The sequence below is a fragment of the Nanorana parkeri genome, unplaced genomic scaffold (assembly GCF_000935625.1).
Source record: "Nanorana parkeri isolate BGI_ZX_2015 unplaced genomic scaffold, ASM93562v1 scaffold202, whole genome shotgun sequence".
NCBI classification, from domain to species: domain Eukaryota; kingdom Metazoa; phylum Chordata; class Amphibia; order Anura; family Dicroglossidae; genus Nanorana; species Nanorana parkeri.
Window position 1 is genome coordinate 900690 of NW_017306470.1, and position 23968 is coordinate 924657.

The following is a 23968-nucleotide window of genomic DNA, read 5'->3' on the forward strand; positions in this document are numbered from 1 at the left end:
GCTCCTCCGATCTGCCTCCCTCTCCCCCCTCCCGTGTGGGGAATTGTGGTGCGTTCTGTTCTGATCCCCTTGAGATGTGGAGGGGAGGGAAGCAGAGAGGGGGGGGGGGAGTGAATGTAAGGAAGGGGGGGTATTTTTTTTTTCTTTCTTTCTCTCTCTCTGGAAAGTGGATCAGATGTAATTCAGTGCTGGTAACAGCTGTGCAGGCATCACCCTGTGTGTATGTGTGTATTCCCTGCAGGCCAACGAGCGCATGCAGCATACACAGCAGCTTTGCACCTGACTGCTAGGTATGGTAAGGCTAATGACACCAGAGGTTCCTGGTTATGTGATAAATGTTATATTCAGATTGTGCTTCTAAAAATATAATCATATCGGCTGTACGTATATGAACTTTCAGTTTAGGGGCTTTTGTATGCCCAGCCAGCCTGATGGTTTGCAGAAAAAGGTAATCGAGGTGAGCTGCTGGTGGTGTCATGTTCTGTATGTATGATGTAAATGTATGTAATTAGGATTATTAAGATCCCCCCTTCACATCAGAGTCACCCTATGCATTAGTAGTCCCCTTTCACACCAGAAACCCCTCTTTCATATCAGACCATTACATTAGGAGCCCCCTTCATCTCAGTCTTCATTCCATTCACATCAAAGTGCCCCCTTTAAATTAAGATCCCCCTTCACATCAGGGTCATCCTAAGCATTAGTAGCCCCCTTTAGCATCAGAAACCCCTCTTTCATATTAGAGTCGTCGTCATTGCCCCCCCTTTTTACATCAGGGTTCTCACTATCACGTCCCAAGTCCCACTACCACAACATTTTGAGGCACCCATGAGGCACCCAGAAGGCGCACCCTGGTTGAGAAAGGCTGTAGTGAGTATACATAAAATGAGTGAGATGGTGGTCCTTGTACACATAGTGGATATAGTGACTGGGTGCTCTACATGTATCAATATTATAGACCAGGTGTGGGCAACCTAGGCCCTCCGGCTGTTGTGGAACTACCAGTCCCATGATAAATTGCAAGACTGACAGTTATAGCTATGACTCACAGAGACAGAGGCAGAATGGGTTTCTGTAAAGCACAGCTGGAGGCCTGGGGTTGCCCACCCCTGGTATAGACCAAACTTTCTTAACCAGGGTTCCTCCAGGGGTTGCTATGGGTTACTTAAACAATGATTGGTTTTTGCTTTTCAGATAAGTTATCATGGACACTAATGCTGTTTTAGGTACCTGTAGGCCATCATTCCCTCATTTATTCTTCTCACTGACCACCAATGTAAGGGACATTCTTCTCACTGACCACCAATGTGAGGGACATTTTTCTCACTGATCACCAATGTAAGGGGCATTCTTCTCACTGTCCACCAATGCAAGGGACATTCTTCTCCCTGATCACCAATGTAAGGGACATTCTTCTCACTGACCACCAATGCAAGGGACATTCTTCTCACTGACCACCAATGCAAGGGACATTCTTCTCACTGATCAACAATGCAAGGGACATTCTTCTCACTGACCACCAATGTAAGGGACATTCTTCTCAATGACCACCAATGTAAGGGACATTCTTCTCACTGACCACCAATGCAAGGGACATTCTTCTCACTGATCAACAATGCAAGGGACATTCTTCTCACTGATCAACAATGTAAGGGACATTCTTCTCACTGATCACCAATGTAAGGGACATTCTTCTCACTGACCACCAATGTAAGGGACATTCTTCTCACTGACCACCAATGTAAGGGACATTCTTCTCACTGACCACCAATGCAAGGGACATTGACATTCTTCTCACTGATCACCAATGTAAGGGACATTCTTCTCACTGACCACCAATGTGAGGGACATTTTTCTCACTGATCACCAATGTAAGGGGCATTCTTCTCACTGTCCACCAATGCAAGGGACATTCTTCTCCCTGATCACCAATGTAAGGGACATTCTTCTCACTGACCACCAATGCAAGGGACATTCTTCTCACTGACCACCAATGCAAGGGACATTCTTCTCACTGATCACCAATGCAAGGGACATTCTTCTCACTGACCACCAATGTAAGGGACATTCTTCTCACTGATCAACAATGCAAGGGACATTCTTCTCACTGACCACCAATGTAAGGGACATTCTTCTCACTGACCACCAATGTAAGGGACATTCTTCTCACTAATCACCAATGCAAGGGGAATTCTTCTCACTCATCACCAATACAAGGGACATTCTTCTCACTGACCACCAATGTAAGGGACATTCTTCTCACTGACCACCAATGCAAGGGGCATTCTTCTCACTGATCACCAATGTAAGGGACATTCTTCTCACTGACCACCAATGTAAGGGACATTCTTCTCACTGACCACCAATGTAAGGGACATTCTTCTCAATGACCACCAATGTAAGGGACATTCTTCTCACTGACCACCAATGCAAGGGACATTCTTCTCACTGACCACCAATGCAAGGGACATTCTTCTCACTTATCACCAATGCAAGGGACATTCTTCTCACTGACCACCAATGTAAGGGACATTCTTCTCAATGATCACCAATGCAAGGGACGTTCTTCTCACTGATCACCAATGCAAAGGGCATTCTTCTCACTGTTCACCAATGTAAGGGACATTCCTCTCACTGATCACCAATGCAAGGGACATTCTTCTCACTGACCACCAATGTAAGGGACATTCTTCTCACTGACCACCAATGCAAGGGACATTCTTCTCACTGTTCACCAATGCAAGGGACATTCTTCTCACTGATCACCAATGCAAGGGGCATTCTTCTCACTGTTCACCAATGTAAGGGACATTCTTCTCACTGATCACCAATGCAAGGGACATTCTTCTCACTGATCACCAATGCAAGGGACATTCTTCTCACTGATCACCAATGCAAGGGACATTCTTCTCACTGACCACCAATGTAAGGGACAGTCTTATCACTGACCACCAATGTAAGGGGCATTCTTCTCACTGATCACCAATGCAAGGGAGATTCTTCTCACTGATCACCAATGCAAGGGACATTCTTCTCACTGATCAACAATGCAGCTGTGCTTTAACTACAAATCCCATCATGCACGTGCCTCTGGAAGTCATGCCTGTAAAGGTCAGTCTTGTTACGCCCCATGGGACTTGTAGTTCCACAACAGCTGGAGGGCCGGAGATGCCCACCCGTTATAGAGGGTGCCTATTTTTGGAACTTCACTGGACAGGCAGCAGGCAGGATTTTTGTTTTGAATTTACTGCACCCTCATTCCACCAAAATCCAGGGGTCTGATTCCTGCCATAGTTTGAAGTTAGAAAGGGGGGCTCCTTGAAACAGTCCAGGTGTGCTTTAAATGTGTGTAAATACTCTGTAAATATAATCCTGTATTTGGTCATTAACCATGACATTTAGGGATGCCACGATATATCGGCCGCCGAAACATATCGGCCGAAAATTTCACTTTTGGCATAATGCCGAAAGAGCCATGTTTCGGCGGATACATCGGCGCATCCCTGGTTTCTTTCCTCCCCGCTGGGCGCTGCTCTATGTTCCAGCAGGGAGAAAAGAAAGTGACAGCCGGCCGAGCGCTGCAGGACGAGAGCGCTGTGAGCGGCTCGCCTCCCACACCGCTCAGCCGCCTATCACAGTCTGGCGGAGCAGTGTGGGGGTGGAGACAGCGCTGTCACAGGAGGCTGGGCTTTCCTCTCTACACCACTCGATCAGCCTCCTGTGACAGCATGTCAGAGAGAAAAGCAAGGTACACACACTCAGCGATCAGTGATCGCTGAGTGTGTGTACATAATTGAGGACACGGTATGTTAACTATATCCTCAATTATGAATGAATGGGAGGGATCTACATCAACTGTTCACCAATGTAAGGGACATTCTTCTCACTGATCACCAATGTAAGGGACATTCTTCTCACTGATCACCAATGCAAGGGACATTCTTCTCACTGATCACCAATGCAAGGGACATTCTTCTCACTGACCACCAATGTAAGGGACAGTCTTATCACTGACCACCAATGTAAGGGGCATTCTTCTCACTGATCACCAATGCAAGGGAGATTCTTCTCACTGATCACCAATGCAAGGGACATTCTTCTCACTGATCAACAATGCAGCTGTGCTTTAACTACAAATCCCATCATGCACGTGCCTCTGGAAGTCATGCCTGTAAAGGTCAGTCTTGTTACGCCCCATGGGACTTGTAGTTCCACAACAGCTGGAGGGCCGGAGATGCCCACCCGTTATAGAGGGTGCCTATTTTTGGAACTTCACTGGACAGGCAGCAGGCAGGATTTTTGTTTTGAATTTACTGCACCCTCATTCCACCAAAATCCAGGGGTCTGATTCCTGCCATAGTTTGAAGTTAGAAAGGGGGGCTCCTTGAAACAGTCCAGGTGTGCTTTAAATGTGTGTAAATACTCTGTAAATATAATCCTGTATTTGGTCATTAACCATGACATTTAGGGATGCCACGATATATCGGCCGCCGAAACATATCGGCCGAAAATTTCACTTTTGGCATAATGCCGAAAGAGCCATGTTTCGGCGGATACATCGGCGCATCCCTGGTTTCTTTCCTCCCCGCTGGGCGCTGCTCTATGTTCCAGCAGGGAGAAAAGAAAGTGACAGCCGGCCGAGCGCTGCAGGACGAGAGCGCTGTGAGCGGCTCGCCTCCCACACCGCTCAGCCGCCTATCACAGTCTGGCGGAGCAGTGTGGGGGTGGAGACAGCGCTGTCACAGGAGGCTGGGCTTTCCTCTCTACACCACTCGATCAGCCTCACCGGTTTCGGCCTGACTTTTTTTTATTTCAGTTTTGTTTCGGTTTAAACATTTCTATTTCGGTGCACCTCTAATGACATTGTTTATTTTTGGAGAACAATGATGACAATATATTAATATGTATTTAGAAAACAACAGCTCTGTTTTGTCAAAGTTGATAAATCTTTGTTGTTCCTCATAATAGCCAGTCTGATTTCTCTGATCATTGTCTAGGCCTGGCTAGAAAATAAATGGAAGGACATTCTTTCCTTTTAGGCAAAACTCCCATTATTCTTTTTCTCCAAGTTAACTATACTGAGGTCAATGAGGTCAGTCTCTCAGAAGCAGATATATATAGGAAGTGATTGAACAAGGCATACGTAATTGTCATTGAAGGTAAATCACATCTAGATCAAATGACCACTACATACAGATATCAGTCACCTTACCTCATAAGACAGTGCAGAGAACAATGATGTTGTGCTATCAAATCAATCAGATTCCAACCTTCAGCCTAGACCAAGGCTACATGAAATCTGGTCGCTTTGGGTTAGGTGACTTAGGCCCATACTATAAAATAAAGGTACACTAGTGAGTCTAGTACTTGGGTTCTCAACATGAAAACCCGCCGATTTGTTATAATGCTAGAGAACATTTATATTTCATGTTCGTTGACTGAAGTCATGAATCAGTTCCCTAGCACGACCCCTCCTCTTCTGATAAAAGTCTACATTAAGTACACTACTATATACATGTTGTACCTGCCTGCCTACCCAGTGTTGCACAGCCTACCCCTGTTGTTGCACCCAGTTCCTCTACAGCAGGGGTAGGCAACCTCAGCGCTCCAGCTGTTATGGAACTACAAGTCCTATGATGCATTCCAAAACTGACAGCCATAACGTCATCGCGCATGCATGTGACATGGTATCGCGCATGCGCGGCCATCTATGTGATACCGGCTGGCGGCCATCTTGGTGATGGCAGAGAGAGGATGGGACAGTCAACCGGCGGGATAAGGTATGCAGCCCGGTCCCCTGCTCTCTCCTGCAACTGTCTTTTCCATGACTGAGTGTCCGACTTTTCAGAGGGGGTGACACCAAAATGTTGGAGTCACCCTCTCCAATGGTGTCACCCGGGTGCAGGCCGCACCCCCCTTTGTGACGCCACTGACATGATGGTATTTGTAGTTTCACCACTGCCGGAGTGCTGCAGTTGCCTACCTTTGCTCTACAGCAGGGGTGGGCAAGCTCTAGCCCTCCAGCTGTAGTGAAACTACAAATTCCATCATGCATCTGTCTGTGGGAGTCATGCCTGGGGCAATGCCTCATGGGACTTGTAGTTCAAGAGCTGAAGGAACAGAGTTTGCCCACCCCTGCTCCACTGTCTTGTCTGTATATCCATTCAAGCTGGTTCTGCTCTTATTGCTTCATGATTTGCCTCTTCTATACAGCAAAGCATGCTGTATAGAAGAAGGGCTGCACTGGTTGATACAAGATGGGAAGGCTATCTGGGTAGACAGCTAAACATGTGCAACTTGGCACTCCAGCTGTAGTAAAAATACAAGTCCAGTTGCTTTGAATTGTTTTTTTTATAGATATACCATGACCTGGATGAATGAGAACCTTCTCAGACATCATGGGACTTGTAGTTTCACCATAGATGGTGTGCCAAGGTTTCCTACCCATGATGATGTATACATGTATTGAGGCATGGTGGGTAAGTTGTACTTTTATTAGAAAAGTAGGAAGAAAATGTATTCTGACCTGCTTCTGCAGATCGGCACCTGACCAGCACAGTGTGTGCATTTGTAACTGAGAGCCTTTGGGTCCCTATTAGATCATATTTGGTTGGATGTTGCATAAAATTAGGATTATTAAAGTCTTTTTATTTCTGTTTGTATATTTTAAACATTTTTATGTATTGGTGAACAAGTAAAAGGTCAACCACCCTATGTCACCGGTTCAACAGGAAGGTAGCAGCATCAGCAGGCATATTGTAGATGAACCTATCTCACTGCCAGCACCTTCTCCTGGGCACCAACTATAAGGCAATGGTGCTCTGGGAAGGGAAAGCTTTTTTTTTTAGATACCCTCAACGCTGAAGGGCATGTAGCATGATATCAGCCTTGCAGAGGGCTGAGCACTTGCTGGGAAACCAGTGCGGGGTCAGATTTTTCATTTAACAATTTCTTCAACGGAACAATAAAATCTTGTAAGTGCTGAATCTGTGTAAACGACACAAATTAGGCAGTGTGGGTACACCAGCCTTACATTCTCCACCTTTAAACTGCTGAAAAGTAGTTACTCTACAGTTCTGGGGATAAACATACACTGATGGCATATTCACTGAGGGTAATAAATGTTGCCAAGAAAAAAACACACAGGGGTCTATTCACAAAGCTGCCGAAGAATCTGGCCGTAGCTTCGATGAAGGCGAACCTTTTTGAGGCTGAGTGCCCAAAACGGATCACTAAATTAATGTATGTATCTCAAAATGCCAATCCTCTCAGGTGGTCTATAACGGCTCTCAGGTGGGCTTTGAGGTGGTCTGTATGGGCTCTCAGGGGGGCTGTGCAGGTTCTCAGGGGGTCAATAAGGGCTCTCGGATGGGGTCTGCAGGCTCTCAGGTGGTCTGTATGGGCCCTCAGGTGGGCTCTCAGGTGATTTGTATGGGCTCTCAGGGGGGCCAGTGGAAAAGTGCCCAATTATATTGGTAGTAAGCGTAAAGTGGCCACTTATATTGGTGGTCAGTGGGGAAGGGCCCTGCTTACACCGATTTCAGTGGAGAAGTGCTCTCTTACACTGCTAATCAGTGTAGTTCCACCTTATATTGGAGGTCAGTGGAGACAAGCCCCCTTACATTGGTGGTTATTGATAAAGTGCTTCCTTACATTAGTGGTCAGCGTGGTGCTCTCTTACAATAGCAGTAATTGTTGCATTGCCTACTTTCATCAGTTCCCAGTGTAGTTCCCTCTTATATTGATAGGTAATGAAGAAGGACCCATTTCAATGGTGCTGAGTGCCCTCTTACATTAGTGGCCAGTGGTGAAGGACTATATTACATTGGAGATCAGTGTAGTACACCCTTACTACTACTATTGGTAAGTGGAGAAATTTCACCCTTTTATTGGTGGTTAGAGCAGTGCCTCCTTAATAAGGCAGTCAGTGGAAAAGTGCTCCCTTACACTAGCAGCAAGTGGGGAAGTGCCCCTTTTACATTGGTGGTCAGTGGAGAAGTGCCCCCTCACAGCAAGTGGGGAAATTCTCACTTATATTGATGATCAGTGGGTTGCATAAACCATTGGTGTCACTAGAGAGGATGGGCTCCAGGAACTGCTGGACAGAACTACTTTTCCCAGCACTGTCTGCAGTCACATCAACCCCTTATTACCAGCACTTGGGGTCGACTACCTGCACCAATCTCCTACTTTAAAAAAACATGTGGTATTTTTATCTGTTATTTGCTCATTTTAACTTTTTTTTTAATCAAATCCCTAAAGGTTTTATCACACGTGTGCTAAATTCCAGCATACACATTATGTTATCAATTGTTCAGAACCCCAAGGAGTCTTTTGCAGGGAGCAGAAAACAAGACATTCTAGATGAAGATAAAATAATGATCTATGAGATAAAACACCAAAAATGAAGGTGCAAAAAAAAATAAATAGAATATGATGTAAAATTTTGCTATTACTTTACTATTAACAGGGCCTGAAAATTCAATAGTCCTCTCTATGACGAGAGGACACTGGAGTCGGAGCCGGACGAGTAGCTGCCTGGCCAGCCGTTGTAATTAAATGGCCGTCCAGGAACTTCTTGGATGGCTGTTTACATACAACCGATCTGGCAGCTGTGCAGTCGCTGGATCGCTTGTATAATGCGTGCAGGTGTGCTGCCCCCCCCCCCTTTGCCCCCTATGTGATAGCAATAAAGTTAAGTGAAAAAAAATGAAAGTTACAAAAAATGTAAATGCCAAATATAAAAAAAAAACATCACAATTTTTTTTTAAAGTCCCCTGCCCCCACACACAAACATGCGTCGGGTGCGCCTACGTGTGAAAATGGCGATTGCGCCACACATGTTACATATCACTGCGAACGTCAGAGCGAGGGCAATACTTTTAGTCCTGTTAATCACTGATAACACTAAACTGATGAGCAGTAAAAGCTTTTAAATCTTTTATATTTTACCAAAAATATGGGTAAGAATATTTTTTTTTAACATTACGTAGGGAAGACAAAAAAAATGACGGTACTTTTTTCATTATACAGTAAAAAATAAACCCCCCAGTGGTGATTAAATACCACCAAAAGAAAGCTCTATGTGTCCCCAAAAAAATGTTAACATACATTGCAATGCTATAGTCCGGTCATGCTGACTGGTGAGACACCCTAAAATGTTTCAAGCCTTGACTTGAGAGAGAGATTTCCCATCGCTAGTCCTGTAAGACAGTTTTCCATTTGAACAGAAAGCAAGGGGAAACTAAGAGGTTGTAGCCCTCCCCTATCCAAAAGAGAAAAAATAAGTTGTACCTCGAGTTGGGATTTAACACATTTGTGTTGGATGTTTACCTATTCATCTTCAATATCTATTAAATTTGGCAAATAGTCATATTTTTCATGTCAATAACTAACCAAACATAATTTTGAGCTGCCCAAACTCTGTATAATACAGTATTTTACCTATATAACTAGAAGGGTAATACAATAATATAACATAAGGATTTGTGAACTTGAGGTTAGATATACAAATGAACAAAATCCCCATAGGACACAGGGAACCTTCAATAGTAATGTTACATAAATTACTTGAATCCCACAAGATAAAGAATTCTTATAATAGAAATGTGCAGCTTCTGTAAGACAGCCGAGACTGCACGTGTGGGTTTGGTGTGTGTGTAAAGACATGCGTGATCACAACATTGGACTGTATCTGGCATTCGTTTGTTTACATTTTTTTGCTTTTTATCTTTTAATTGCAATTCAGTCCCCAATTATCTTAGCTTGTTACAGTACACATACAAAGATGTCAACCTTGGAAACAATTTTTAAATTAATAAGGAAGCACGCCATGGTGAAATGTGGGTAAAGCTAATTAAGGGGAGTGGCTTATTACAAATACACATTAAGTGAGCCAGAAGCCTAAAACATACTACAATATACAACATTTTCTAGTAAAAAAAAAAAATCAATTATGCAATTTTATGTATTTACAAGATTATAATTTTTTTGCCTCCAAGAATTTAAAACTGACTTAAAACATAAGTGCAAAGTTAAAAAAATATATATATTATAACGTAGTTGAGATTTAAATACATTGCAAGTCTGTTAAAATAATGCTCTTGTGATAAATAAAATACACTGAGTGGCCAGATTATTATGACCACCTGACGTTTGTCAAATAAATAAGCTATAAGCTTTGTCAGGCAAATAAGCTATAATTGGCTATAATTTTGCGCTGAAGTTGCTAGGGGGCCAGACCATTAAGGCGCGCTAGGGGGCGCGTGCGAGCAGGAAAAAAATGCCTTCTAGCGACGGCAACCCGCAGATAGGAGTCAGCCGTCCGTCCGTTTTTTCTTAACGGGCGGACGGCAAGAGGTTAAAGTGTTTAAAGACTGGACTGTCAGCCGAACATCTGGGTCTGAACGTGCGAATTGTGGCCGTCAGCGACTAGTCAATGTTAGGGCAGAACAGAGAGTGGCAAGACTGGTACAAGGCAACAGAAGGGCAACAGTGCCGTGTCAGATTCCTCGCATCACCTTTCAACATCTCGTGGAGTCACGAGGCGGCACAACTAAGTCATCTCGTGGCCCAACGAAGTGGTCATAATAATCTGTCCACTCAGTGTATATATTGCATTATGTTCTGTTTTACCTTCCACCTGCATATAAACCATTGCCTGACATTTGGGAAAGCTGACCTCCTGAGTTCTACGTTCATTAAAAAAGAAAACATCAAGGGCTCATTCATGCAAGGTGCTCTGCGCAGCTAGATCAACACAGACTCAATACAAGGATAGTGAGAGAACAATTGTTCTCTCTTTGCCCTGTAAACATCATACCGTTGTGTTGGTGTTCATTGCATAAAAATGCAGTGCATGGCAGTCCGTCACAACATGCTGTTGGGCATAGCTGAGTGATATTTTTGTAAACTTTCAATAAAGTAAAAAAACAAAAACAGAAGAGGAAAGGGAAACTACCATGGATTACAGTAAGGCACACATTACAGTATTGTTTTATGTTAAAAAATCTGAGGGTTTAATGTCACTTTAAGTTTGCTGGGAGTTGCCAGCAGGCTCCTCTAAGCGTCACAGGACCCTGCCTTGAGCATTATATGAAAGAACACTTTTCTGGCATCTTTTTAGGCATAAATCCCTGCTGCCCACTGGGTGCTGCAGACTTTAGCAGTTGTTTGATTACACTCTAACAGACTTAAAGTGACACTAAACTCAGGAGTTAAATCTCAAAAATACATTTAAGTGCCTTAATTATTAACAAAAATGTATCTTATTTGTGTGTCACTCAGCTGTAGATCCTCAAATCATATCTGAATTCATAAGGACACTGTCCTTCCTTCTAGAGGGCACCTACATTTGTTCCTCACGCCGGTCCCTGCGTATTTTGTAAAGTAGCCACTGCTCCAAGCTCACTCCTGTGATGGACTACAATCTCAATGCAATTTAGTAAACTGAGATTGTAGTCTATCACGAGCTTGGAGCAGTTGCTACTTTACCACACACACACAGGGACCGTGAGGAACAAAAGTAGCCACCCTCCAGAAGGAGTAGCCACCCCACAGCTGAGTGATACACAAAAAAGTTACATTTTTGTTAAAAGTTATGGTTCGTAAATGCATTTTTGAGATTTAACTGCTGAGTTTACAGTCACTTTATTTGATAAATATACTGAATATACTGATTTGATGCTAGCTTTATTTCTATCTTGCGATCCCATCTGTTTCCCAATCAAATCTAGGATGCTACTATTATATGGGACAAAAACAACAATAAGTATTGCACATGTACACACCTGTTTATGGACATGCAAGTGTACATGCAAGAATTTCTCCTCATGTACACAAAGAGTTTCATACATGGCCCAGAACTGCCCTCGTTGTTGTCTGTTCGCGGTGACAGGATGGACCCAGAACCTTCGCCTGCTCAGTATCCTTCTCCTCGAACGCATTATATGCACTGTAGCAACTATTGCTGCAATTCGTCGCCATTTGCACAGATCCATGTTAACAGACTGCAAACAACACACTCTCCACTGTTAAACAAGGAAACAGGAAAAGGAAATGGTGCATCTCAGGAAGTCTTTTTCATTGGATGCCTCCATAGCCAATAAAAAACGCGTGTTTGCAAGTGAAAAAAAATGCGCTAAAACGCTAGGGAATGCGCTCATAAAACGTACGAAAAAAACGCGCATAGAACAAACGCCCAGGTGTGAACCCAGCATAAAAGAGAACTATGGGGTAACCTTTTTATCCCATAGTTCTCTTTAGGGTCAGGGGAGGACATATTCTAACATCCTGCCGTGACCCAAAGCTCAGTATATAGCAGGCTATTGCTTACTATATACCGAGATCGCCGCAGCCGGGACAGATCCCGACAGCTGCTTGAGTGACAGCTGCCTATCCAGAGACAGCTGTGCCCGCCCCCTTCCCGTCCGTTCCTCCACTCAGCGCTGGAGGATGGGAGCAGGGAGGAGGGGATTTCCTGCGGGGACTGGTGACTACAGTCGCCACTCTCTGCAGGGAGATGATTGGAAAGTGAGCGAGCAACGGTATGTGTTCGCTCACTTCCCGATCTAAAGAGCCGACCTGTGACAGTTTCATTGTCACAGGTCGGCTAGAACTATGAGGCTGAGTGGAAATCACTTGCCTCATATTTCTCCTTTAAGTCTGTTAGAGTGTAATCAAGCATTTGGTCAGCAGATTGCCCAGCTAAAGTCTGCAGCACCCAATGGGAAGCAGGGATTTATGCCTAAAAAGATGCCAGAAAAGTATTTTTTCATATAATGCTAATGGTAGAGTGTATTTTTGAGGTTTAACTCCTGAGGTAAGTGTCACTTGAATGGGAGCACTTAAAAAATGTGCATAACAAGCACATTTTCCATGTTTTAGCGCCTAACAATTGTCTCCTCCTCCTAGTAACCTGCTTTCCATTGGCCTAAACCAGGGGTCAGCAACCCGAGGCTCCGGAGCCACGTGGCTCTTTCATCCCTCTGCTGCGGCTCCCTGTTCAGGGGCGGAACTACCGCTGGGGCTGTGGGGGGGCCCAGTGAGGTCCGGTCCCAGGCACCCCCCTTGGTGGAATATGCGGCAGTGCAGGGTCCCCGGGCCTCGCACTGCTGACAGGCTTCTCAGCAAGGGGGTGGGTCCTGTGACTCATCTCCTCTCCCGGCCACTTCCCTAGTAACAGGCGGCGGGAGAGGAGAACTGTGTGTCACATGCCCCGCCCCCTGCAGTGCACACTGTCTGGCTGGGATGCTGGCTGTGAGGCTTGGCAGGTGTGCTGTTATTACATTTAATTAGAAAAGTGGATTATAATGGTGAACATTACACTGTAATGTTCCCGATTATAAACTATTTCTCTGATTAAATTATTAGACAGGGCCACTATTCTATCAAAGTTTGTGACTAGGTTGGAATGTGTGACCGGTGACGTGGTCACACATTTCAATGTAATCCCACCCAGTTTTTTGGCGGTGGAATGTGTGACCACCAATAGGTCAAGCATTCCAAAGCTTTCTCAGCAGATCGGCATCGCAAATCGTATGTGCAGGAGAGTTGATCTGCCCCGAAACAGCTGTTCGGTCCTGAAATGTCACTTCTATCCGACTTTGTGAGTGTGGTGGAATGAGAGATCGCACATTGTAACACAGTCACAAACTTTGATAGAACACCACCATCAGCGGGTACGGCCGGCCATGTGAGGGGCCTGGGGGGACTCTTACACGAGTATCAGCTGTACCAGGGGCGGCATGGCAGAGGTGAAACGGGGTCTCAGGTAAGTCCAGAGTCCAGTGCATTACTAAACCCAGAGTCCAGCGCGTTACTAAGCCCACATATACCTATATACATGCTATACATAGCATAAAGGTAAAAAACGATAAATGCAGTGTTATCTTCATTGTAGATGTCAAAAGGGTTTTGTGGCTCCCGGAGTTTTCTTTTCTGTGGGAAACGGGTCCAAATGGCTCTTTGAGTGTTTAAGGTTGCTGACGATTGGCCTAAACAAAAATGTTTACGTCTCAGATAGTGTAATAACAATGCCGTCACCTAAGTGTGAACCTCATGTCATGCGGATCATAACAGAGAGCCATTTTTTTCAGTAAGATTATGATAACAAATGTATTCTTCCATCTGGAAACTAGTTATTTACGTCATACCAATACACATTTTATCCACATAGAATGCTGTGCTGTGGTCTCTGGTGCCAACCAGCGTGCTATGGAAAAATGCTATGAACAGCAGTTTACCTCAAGCTCATTACTATGTAAGTAGTACAAGCAATTGGCTCAATTCACTAAGCTAAAACTTGTCATATTCACCATAATGATCATTATTTTCAGCTCTCATTGGCTATCAATGCAGAAAATAAGAGACATTATGGCAAATAACAATAGTTATCGCTTAGCAAATTAAGATTGATGCTGTTAAGTAATACAGGGCAACCATAGACATTTCATTTTCAGCAGATGGTTATATGAAGCCTTGTGGCGATATGTTGCTATGGGTTACCACACAAAATTGCTCCTGGGATGGTAGTTCCTGAGGTTAATAATGAAAGCTGAATTGCCGGGGTAAGAACATATTCTCTAAATACAAAAGCCATGTGTATTCTTACTGGACTCCTGGTATGCTTTGTGTATTTCCTCCAGATCTGTGCAGTCATCCAGTGTGAAACATGGAGCTTCCTGTAATAAAGGCCAGTCACTGCTGCTCTCTCTCCTTGTGCAGGGTGACTGGTCTTGTATCCTCCTCATCCAGTAGTTTTCTGCGGGCAGCCTGAAGTTAGGTGGAGCTTCTGGGCCCCTATCTGCAGCACAGTGAAGATTCCACTGACTGGATTTGCAAAGGCGTTTGATGACTACAAAGTGGATTTATATTCTTTGTGGTTATTGAGGAATATAGTTAAAGAAAAAAGTGTTTGTGCCCAGAGTTCAGCTTTAAGCATGCACCTTTTTTTCACTATAATTCAAAATCATACATATATACACATATATATATATATATATATACACACACACACACACATATATATATATATATATATACATGCACTATATATATACACACATATATACATACACTGTATATATACACACATATACTGTACAAACACACATACTTTTTTCAATTTACTCTGCAGGATACTAAATGGACTTGTACTTGCTGATTTCTTTGGAGTCGCTCTATTAAAACCCAGGCAAAAGGTTTATAAATAACACAAGCTACAAGATGTGTACATAAGCACAGCCTTGAAGCCAACGTGTCCTTACCCAACTCTGTCATATCATTAATTCACAGCTTGAGCAAAAGCATTAGAATATACAAATCAGACAATTTGTGGCCTTAGTAAAAACCAGGTATCATCGAGCATATGTAAAAATATTGTGTTTTTTTTAATTAATTGGTTCTGATGGAAGGGGGCGTGTGCCCCAGAAACACGTAAACCATTCATCAATACAGGGATCGAGGTTACTGGTGTTTTACAATCGCTCCAGATTCTCCCTGCCAGGGGTTCCATCCTCTCACCTTATTCTACTGGTTTTTATTCTACCGAACTGTTGTAAGTACAGCCTTAGAGCTGCGTGTTTTTACTATTAAATAAAATTTTTACACTATGGATGCGCTCTCTTTTGTTCATTTTCTCATATGTAAAAATATGAATGTTCAGTTTTAAATCCTATTAAGATGCTTTGTACTACATTTGGTGAAACAGCCAAGTGCACATGCATACAGTCGGACCATTGCTAGTAGGGTTTAATGACCCCTATAAGAAGAGTGTCTGCTTTGGGATGCAGGCCGGGGGCTCCGACAACCTCTTAAACGGCCATCTACACCAGCCCTAGCACTGTTACGTATAATGCAAGAGCGTAACTACGAATCATGGGGGAACATAGTAAACCTTTGGGGCCCCCGGCTAATTCTTTGTGGCAGTGTCAACTGTGACAATGTGTCATTGATGTTAACATGAAGTACATATAAAAGTTATAGCAGCACTAAAAATAATAACCACAATGATATTTTATATTATGGTAAAATGATTTGATGATTTGAGGATCTACTGCTGAGCGATACACAAATAAGTTACATTTTTGTTAATAGTTAAAGGAGAAATATGAGGTCAGTGAAAATCGCTCATCCTCATAGTTCGAGCTGACGTGTGACAATAAAACTGTCACACGTCGGCTCAATAGATCGGGAAGTGAGCAAACACATGCTGTTGCTCGCTCACTTCTCAATCATCTCCCTGCAGAGAGCCTTGACTGTCAGTCACAGCTCCCTGCAGGGATCCCCCCCCTGCTCCAATCCTTCAGCGCTGACTGGCGGAACGGACGGGGGAGGGGGCGGGTACAGCTGGCTCTGCCTCTAGATAGGCAGAGCCAGCTGTCACTCACGCAGCTGGGTGGATCTCGACAGTAATGTCGGGATCCGTCCCGGATGCGGCGGTCTCAGTATAACGCGAGCTGTAGCTCGCGATATACTGAGCTTTAGGTCACGAAGGACGCTAGTATATGTCCTCCTGTGAGCCACAAGAGAACTATGGGGAAAAACACTCATAGTTCTCCTTTAAGGTACTTGCATTTTTAAGATTTAACTCCTGAGTTTAGTATCACTTTAATCAATAAAGCACTGCTGATTGGGGGAGCTATGCATGACTTTGTAATATGGTATACGTATAATGGAAGGATGCAGGATCTGCTACACCTGGAACAAAGGGGAGAAGCAGAGAGGGAGACACGGACAAGATGGAAGGGGAAAATTGTGAAACATCTGTAAGGTGGGAAATCTATTTAGAAGTCCCACTCTGACTGCCTTTAAGCGATGCCTTAAGACGCATCCCTTCAGGGAAGCCTATCCCACCTCAACCTAAATACTGAAATATATCTTTCTCAAACAGTTCATCCCCACACAGCTACCTCCTCATGTACCACTTACCCCTCCCTTTTAGATTGTAAGCCCTCAGGGGCAGGGCCCTCCTTACCATCTTGTCTTGAATTGTATTGTGATTGTAATGTCTTCCTTATATGCGCTAACTGTTGGCGCTATATAAATCCTGTATAATAATAATAGAACAAGAAAAACACATACCAATATGTAGGCAATCCTAGTGCAGCATCCACAGCTCGCTTTGGGTATTCTTGTTCACCGGGTTGGGGCCCAAGCTGGCTCCCCATTCTATAGGCATAGGGCAGCATGATGGAGCTCAGGCTGTGGAGCTTAGGTTGAGTGGGTTGGCTTAACTATTTTAGGTTGTATGGGGACAGCGTCAGGTGGGTTAATTGGGGTCCCATGATTTTTTATGGTGGTCCCGCTGGATAATAAATCATAACAACACTTATGACAGAGTTCCATTTTGCAATAAATATGACCAGTGGCGTAACAATCGCCATAGCGACCCAGGTGGCCGCTATGGGGCCCGGGGCACAAGGGGGTCCGGCCAGATGCCGTGCGGGCCGCCTGGGTCGCTATGGCATATTATGCTGGTGTCTTTCACTGGCGGCTGTGAGAAGAATGTGCTGCTGTTCAGATCACTGACAGTGATCTGTGCGGCAGTGTGTTCTTCTCACAGCCACTGCGGAGTCAATGAGAGCCAGCAGCGGCGGTAGAGCAGCCTGGACCCGGCAGTGGAGCAGGCAGGGCCCCTGGTCGGCAGCAGAGGAGGAGGCGGGGCCCGGTGACGGAGAAGGAGGCAGGCCCAGGGATGGAGGCGGGGCCCATCAGCGATCATGCAGGAAAAGGAGGGGGACAGGTAAGGACTGTGACCAGCCCACCAGTGAGCTGCGTGGGATCTCAAGTGGGTATATGTATAAAGTCACTCGCACTCCAATAGAATTCCAAGTCAAAAACGGTTTATTGACTCGATTGCTATCATATCATATAGCGACGTTTCGGAACAACAGCGGCTCCTTCTTCAGGCAAACAGAATGTGAAGGATCTCAAGTGGGCTCTGCAAGGGGCCTAACTAGAAGTCACAGGGCCCAATACAAAATTTTGCTATGGGGCCCTGTGATTTCTAGTTACGCCCCTTAATATGACATAGTTGTTGTTGTTGTTGTTTCTTTATTTGATGTTGCAAGTGTGATTGTATATTTTATTTAGCTATAAATAAATAGGGTCATTATTGTTTATAATTCAGATTCACAGGAAAGGTTTTGCTTTGTCATTGTGTTTCCATATTGATTCCTTAACAAGAAGATATAATTATGATTGATTTAATTCTCTCCATGTGTCTGTAAACAACAGACAAAGGATCTCGTAATTTTGTAATTTCGTAAATATATCATATTGGGAATATACGAGTCCTCCGGCTATGTACATTCGGATATTGGAATTTCACCACCATGCACCGTGTTTGACTAGGCCTCATGTGTTAAAGCTGAACTCTATGACATATATTATAGTTAAGTGTTTCTTCAACGTCAGCGTCATGCGATGCAATGATATGCCGTGACGTGTGTTCTGCTGCATGAAAATATAACAAGGATGGTGTGAGCAGGGTACATAGGGGACAATTATTTTCTATATCCCTTTGCATTGGGTCTGCGTCGATTTAACCTTCAGTCGAAACCTTGGTTGCTCCCGGCAACACAGATTATGTTTGAGATACTAAAAAAATAAGGTATCCATTGATCCAACCACCATGTGATCATTCCAAAATATAATTAATTCTATAAACATAAATTCCCAGTGCCAGCTTACCTTGGGAGCAACGGTGAACAGGTTGGGAAGAGTCCATAGACGTGCAATTGTTTTCTGATACTGTCTTTACTGGGCAATGATCTGCCTCGGCCTAAACATTTCTATGGCAACAACACTGCTGAAGCACAGGTACTTTACTGTGGCTGCAAGTACCTGTGTGAGCATTCACGTCGATCTCTATGACCCTGATTTGTCCCCCAAATCCTAGGCTCACGACTTTTGGCCAAATGAAAAGTAAGCCCCACCCCTTCTCATAATAAGCTCCACCTCATTCAACTGTAAGATTATCGTAGAGCAAGTAATGAACGTACCAACCAGCAAAATGGAGGGCTTTTTGAATCTAATAAGTTGAATCTAATGAGTTGCTAAGGGCAACCGATTCACTTACAGGCCGTATCATGTAAATAAGACCTGCAACATAATACAAGGGGGGAGTGGGTTGGGGGCCATCCCTATAATAAGGCAATCTCATGGGGGGGGCGGCAGATGTTGGGGGGGTGGCACAGCGCCGCAAGTTGCTAAGAGATCTCAACAACCTGTGACGCTCTGCCGAGCCTGCTGCCCAGCTCACTAATGACATGGTTGCCATGAGCTGAGTGTGACACTCTGGCTGGCATCTGGCCGAGCTCATGGCAACCAGTGACGACAGAGCCGCTGACAGCACATACCCCCCCCCAAATAATTATACACTAACAGCACCCCCCTTCCCCATCAGGCAGTTAATAGTGTAGGGACAGCCCTGGCTATAGTCCTCATTAAAGGAAAGTAGTGGACATTAAAAGTGTTGCCCTTAGCAACCGCTCAGATCGCAGTGTGGTCCTTAGCAACCATTAACATCACAGCATCTATTTTATTTCTTTACGCGAAAATGCCTTTTTCTCCAACAGAAACAAATTAAAAAATGAACAAATGTTCTAAAACCGTCATAAACGTGAGTAGGCTGTGTATTTTATTTTCTGAAGTGTGCTTTCTATATGACTTTTTTTTACGGCTCTCTGAGGTAGATCATTGTTAGTAAAAACATTTTAATAGCCCATTTTGTAACCAGCACATTATTGTTTTTTTTGCCTACAATCCCTTCTCTATATTCATTTCTTTATACAGTATAGATGCATAAACACTAGGGAAGAAATAAAGTAAGGAAATCCGGCATCATAAACGCAATTTATACACTAGTGCATGCGGAGGCAACCTTGGCATTCCAGCGGTTATAGAACTACAAGTCCCATGAGGCATTGCAAGACTCTGACAGCCACGAGCATGACTCCCAGAGGCAGACATGATGGGATTTGTAGTTTCAGCATAGCTGGAGTGCAATCGAACATTTTTAAAAATATTTTAAAATACTTTTTGGGAACACATCCCCACTTGTTCTGGCCTAAGTGATAATGATGTATATAGTTACCCGCAGCCTTCTGGGATACTCACATAATGTGTCCCTCAGGATACTCTCCAGCGCATACATTGCGGCATGTTATCGGGGGCCCGCTCTCTATTCAGGTTTTTGCAGTCGGCCCCCTGATGACATAGTCCATGCAGTGCATCATCAGGAGGCCGGCTCAGTAAAGCAGAAATAGACAGCCGTGTCCTGATAACATCAAAGTAGAAAATGGCAGTGCAGGACTTTCTGAGCAGCTGCAAAGTGGTGGATCTGGTGGTGTCCCTTGCATAATTACCGTCTGTAAGGGGGTGGAGTTGTGGTGCTTGTGGTCACATTCTGGGGGAGGCCGTGAGGGTTGATGGGGTGCTGGTGGGGCATGCCAATGGCGCTCTGGCCAGCGCCCTGGTAGTACATTGCCCAGCTATGGCCTGCACCCCTCCGAACTCACTGACATCACTGGTTGCCAGGAACTGGGCGGTATGCCAGCCAGAGCATCTAGGTTATTAAGAGCTGGGAGAGGAGATGTGTATGACCCTTACACATCTTCCCACCCGTTCTTAGCAATCTGTGATGCTCTGGCCGGAAAGACCGAGTCCCCGTCCCCCCCACATGACCCAAAGCGATGGCACCTGAGGCAACAGCCTCAAGCTGCCTCATTATAGGGATCCCTACGTAATACCGCAAGTACGTTTTTTGTGGATAACACAGCTAAAAATGATGATTAGCATCGCACTTTTTACTTTTTTTGTTTGAACGTTTTTGAAATGTCACAAGTGTTCTATGGGCATAGTGTGGTGCGATGAGGTTGTAACGTGTTGCTGCCTGTTCTACTGAAAAAAGTACTGCATGCAGCGCACACCACAACAACCCAGTTGTGTGGACTGTGCCCATCTGTGACATGGCAAATTGTCTTGTCTTGCGTTGGGGCTGTGCTGGTCATTTTCCAATGCATATGGTGTGAATTCAGCAAAGAGTGACCTCCGCCTCTCTCTGGGTAAATGGCACACAAAATATTTCAGGTTTGTATGGGCAGAAGGACCTCTTTATATCTTTCAGCGGTGAGGTGTGCACAGTAATGATGCCCTAATGAAAGGGGAGATAAATTCCAAAACATTTGACCTGCATTGTGCTGCATTTCTTTAGACGAAGCATGTCCTGTTAAAGCGTATGTCAAGGCAAATGAAAAAAAAACACAAAACTGTTACATCTCTGGAATACATGCACATTTTCCCATGTTTTATTACTTTAAACACTCTGCAAGTACAGAAACAAAAACTGTGTGCAAGAAATGTAGAATACTCCTAACATCCTCTATAACATGACAACACAACTGTGAATTTTTTAGTATGTGGTGTCAGCCCTGCCTACTTCATTTCTGATGGCTTACAAAGAACACAGACCTCTCCTCATCTCCATCAACTCTGCTAATCTTCATAACACCTCATCTACATTCCACTCTCATCTCCCTACCCCTAACCCCTCCTAATTTCTCTCCCCCTCTCCAATCTCCCTCCCCTCTAATCTCCTCCCCCCTCAGCTCCATAACCCCTCTTCATCTCCATAACCTCTCCCCAACCCCTCTTCATCTCCATAACCCTCCTTATCTCCAAAACCCTCCCCATCTCCTCAACCCTTCCACATCTCGCCCACTTCCTCAGCTCCATAACCTTTCCTCATCTCCCCCTCCTCTTCTCATCTCCTTAACCCTTCCTCATCTTCTCCCCCTCCTCTTCTCCATAACCAATCATCATCTCCATATCCACTCTTCCTCTCCATAACCCCTCCTCATCCATTTAACCCTTCCTCGTCTTCTCCCCCTTCTCTTCTCCATAGCCCCTCTTCATCTCCATAACCACTCCTCATCTCCTCAACCCTTCCTCAACTCCTCATCTTCTCCCCATAACCACTCCTTGTCTCCATTACAGGGATCTCAAGTCTCCCTGATGTTCAGGGAGTCTCCCTCTTTTGGACAGCAGCTCCCTGATGTCCGCGAGAGAGGCATTTTCTCCCTGAAAGGTTTACAACCCCTCCTCATTTCCCTCCCCATCCTTGTGCACAGGAGAGCACAGGAAGTTATGAGCTCACAAGATTTCTGGCAAAACAAAGAGGTATTTTTTGGCATATATTGAACAGATTTAAAAAAAAAAACCACACTTTTAAAGGCATATTTAGCAGACCAAGGTAGTGCAAACAAGAGAATTTGTATCACGTACTTGACATACACTTTAAGGTGCATTTACACTGCAGGCAAAGCAGGTCAGAGGTGGCCTTTTCTTGTAAACTTTTGCATTTTCCAATGTAGTTGAATGTGTTCAAATCGAGAATATAATATTTGATTAGAAAGCCTGTTGAAGTGAACCTGTAGGCACCCTTTGAAGAATGAATGGGCTGCAATGCACCTGAAAGCATACAAAAACAGGGTTTGCTGTATATTTGTGCAGAGCATACAGCAATGCACATATGTCATGGTGAACTAAGGCACATTGCAGCGCAGGTGTGTTGTTGAGATGAGTTCATTTTCAACGACACCGCTCATTGCACGTTTCACCACACGTTACTGCAATGGTTAAAAGGGCCCAGTTTCCATGCCAGGGCTTTCTGTGACTGTGGCCTTATGGTGACAGTGATGCACTTGCGAAGATTTTCCAGCAAGTTGAAAACGTCCCTGTACAATAATAAAAAAAACCTCTGCGTGCCTGAAGCCTCGTGGTTGCCCTCTAACACATAAAACATGGCCTTACAAACTGAAGCATTGCTTGCTTTTATACATCAGACATTAAAATGGATCAGGGCGCTTCTCAGGTACTATGTTAGCAATTTATTTAACATGGTTCCAGCTACAAAAGTCATAAAAACCTCGGTATAGGAGGATTCAGACAATTTATCCCAATTACGTTCCGGTCTTGGTAAATAATATGTTCCGGCAGACGCAACCTGATTGGTTGAAGTGGACAACAGTCTCACGTTTCTTTGCACTGGTTTTATAAATGGGGCCCGCTGTGTATTACTGAGAGTACAATACATTGCAATAAACAAAAGAAACATCCACAAGACAGCTGCAATGAAAGCACCGTAATCATTTATTAAAAAGATTTCAAGATCCGTGTGTAGGAAAGAAAGCAGAGGGAGAGAACATTAAAGTAATGAGATGAGCCACAGGGTAGATGATGTGAATATGCAGCAAGTTAAACCAGGAAACAAGCTAAAAGAATTGAGCTGCTTTCTCTCATAGCATTGTAGCTGACATCTGATTGGTTGGAATGGTATACTATCTCGGTTATACACAGAAAGATGTTCGAAAGATGTTCCAAATGTAAGCATGATCAGTGTTCATGAAGTAGATAAACTATACAGGGCTAGATCTAGAAATAGGTGCTTGGAACAGCAGGGCAACAATGGGAAAGCACCCAACTCTAATGTGTCCAAATTATATTATTTTAGTTGAAGAAGAACTCTGGGCATGTACAAAATGAACCCCTGCACTGCAAGGGTTAAGTGCTTATTCTGGTCTAGCGTCTAAAATAACAAAGATATACTCACCTGATTCTCAGTTTCACTTGGCTGCTAGACCGGTCCCCACAGATTCTTCTCCCCTGGGCTCCAGCAGTCTAAATACCTGTGACGACATTCACTTGCATTGGATGTGTGGATGCTGAGGGGCTGTCCACAGCTGGAGAGGAGGGGGAGAGAGGTAAGCTGTCACTGCCACGGGTTTGAGGATCGGGTGAATATGTCTTTATTATTTCAGACCGTAGACCAAAACGAGCAGTAAACCCTTGCAGTGTAGGCAGAGTTGTAACTAGATCCTTCAGGGCCCCTGTGCGAGAAACCATGAAGTCCCTCCCCCCCCCCCCCCCCAAGGCCCGCCCACCCCCAGGTTGAACGAGAGGGGGG

At 44.4% G+C, this 23968-nt stretch overlaps 1 long non-coding RNA gene across 1 annotated transcript in view; it reads right to left on the reverse strand.

Annotated features, from left to right (window-relative positions):
* Window positions 1–7189: 7189 nt before the first annotated feature.
* The window catches only part of LOC108786304, a 23421-nt gene continuing 6642 nt past the window's right edge, over window positions 7190–23968 (reverse strand). The window contains exons 2-3 of the long non-coding RNA XR_001941190.1: window positions 23550–23556; window positions 7190–7267 (exon numbers count right to left, since the gene is read on the reverse strand). This is a non-coding gene — a long non-coding RNA (uncharacterized LOC108786304). The remainder of the gene's footprint in view (window positions 7268–23549; window positions 23557–23968) is intronic.